A 2,103-nucleotide genomic window follows, 5' to 3' on the forward strand; every position below is an offset into this window, starting at 1 on the left:
TGATTGCATCAAGCTCCATATTGCCAACAGCTCTCCTGCTAGTACTAACTCGCGTGGTAGGATATTGATACTCATTATTCGCAATCTGTTCCAAAATCTCATATGCTTCATTATAAGATTTATCCAACAAAGTACCATTGGCAGAGGCACTGACTATCATCCTTGTATATGCATTCAGCCCATTATAAAACATCTCAATCTGAGTCTAGTGCTAGAAACCATGTAGAGGAAATTTTCTAAGTAATTCCTTAAATCTTCCCCAAGCTTCGTAAAGTGTTTCATCCTCTGATTCTCGAAAAGAAGTGATCTCATTTCTAAGCTTGGCATTCATGTTTGGTGGATTGTATCATAGCAAAAACCTCTGGCAAAGGTCATTCCACAATGCCATTGTTCCCAATGGTAAGGCATTAAGCCATGCTCTTACACGATCTCTCAAGGAGTATGGGAACAATTTGAGTCGCAAGGCATCTTTAGGAACACCCTGGTGTCTAAATAAGTCACAGACCTCTAGAAAAAGTCTCAAATGTAGTATCAGATCTTCAGCTAGTGACCCACTAAACTGTCCAATAGTTTGCAACGTCTAAAACATTATTAGTTTCAACTGAAAATGCTAACCTTGTATGTGTGGTCGTACTACCTCTAGATTCAGGTCATCTAAAATTTGAATGACATGCTCCCGAATTGGCCTGTCTCTATCATCCATCACACGGTGAATAGGAAGATTAACATCCCAACCATTTGGATTCAATAGATTATCAGACCAGGATCATTCCTTTACTAGCCATATTACATAATTCTCTTCTCCTCCTTCTCAAGTTTCTTTCGATCTCTAGGTCAAAATGATACTCTTCTTCTACAGGAATGCCTCTTTTCATACACTGGTGGCAAATCTGTAGAAATTAAATACAACTAAGTTAGCTAAAACTAATGGAAAAAATAAAAATAACAAAACCAAATTTCACCAATTGCCAATCCCCGACAATGACGCCAAAAACTTGTTGCATGTGAATATGATATGAGGATTGTGGAAGTATACATGTTAAAAAGGTCGTCTCCATAGAGATTAGATAGGCATAATTTGGTTGAGTTATTAAAGTTAAACTTGATTAATGCTAAGCAAAATAATAGTGAGAATGCAATGGCAAAGTGAGAGAATGATGATGTATAAAATGTGCAAAAAAAAACATAGTAGAACAATTCCAACTCAAATTCTAAAAATTAATAGAAAGCAAAGGGTTCAGCAAGTAATCTTGAGCCTAAGAGATTTAGCTCATAGCTAGGCAAATCAAGTTCGAGTTTAATTCAACAACCAACATCATTAATAACATATAATTTTGAAAAAAAGAACAATAAGAATCAAAGGAGAAAATCCGAGATGATAGCTTTCACCTATCTAGCTCTCAACACTAGCAGCGCAATGTCTTGTAGCTGCCAAAGATGATGCATTCATTTTCTCCTTCTTCAGGCGCCTTCCTTCTTGGTTCTTCCCCTTTCTTTTCTGTCAAAAGCTGCTCCTCCTCTCTTTCTATAAAAAAATACTCTTTTTTCTAGGATTCCCCCTTTGGCTTTTATAAGTTTGATCTTCTAGGGTAGGCCATCAACCCATAATCATTTCTCTCTTTTTTAGGTGGATTTATCTGGTACAAGTATAGCTTGGGTTGTGAACGGTACGCATTAAGTGCTGACTAGGCATCTTCCAAGCATGGCCACAATGTTTGTGTTGGCAAAAATCCAAACTTTGTCATGGCAAACCTTCAATCCTTTACTCATTTTCCTACAATTTGCACCTGCCAATCAACCACCAAAGAGGTCTTCCCCACAAGAAATTAAAAGCAACATGTAATAACACTTAAGTAAAATTCAAGGTCTTTAATGAAATACTCTAAAAAGACAAATGCAATATCTTAAAATACAAGTAAACTCACCTAAGTACAGGCAATTAACTAAGGCTAAGGGCATGAAATATAACCCTTTTTAAGAGTTATCATTCACTTAACGGTTTAGGTTGTGTTTTGCTGCACAAAGGCAATGTTGTAGCTTATGCCTCTCAATAGTTGAAATTGCACGAGAAAAATTATCCGACACACGATTTAGAACTTACAC

General features: G+C 36.6%; 1 non-coding gene across 1 annotated transcript; it reads left to right on the top strand.

The window, feature by feature from the left end:
* Positions 1-215: 215 nt before the first annotated feature.
* LOC121221444 (small nucleolar RNA R71) lies at positions 216-322 on the top strand. The gene has a single exon (XR_005918836.1). It is a non-coding gene; the product is annotated as a small nucleolar RNA R71 (small nucleolar RNA).
* Positions 323-2,103: the final 1,781 nt, after the last annotated feature.

This window comes from Gossypium hirsutum, chromosome D09 (genome assembly GCF_007990345.1).
Source record: "Gossypium hirsutum isolate 1008001.06 chromosome D09, Gossypium_hirsutum_v2.1, whole genome shotgun sequence".
Taxonomy (NCBI): domain Eukaryota; kingdom Viridiplantae; phylum Streptophyta; class Magnoliopsida; order Malvales; family Malvaceae; genus Gossypium; species Gossypium hirsutum.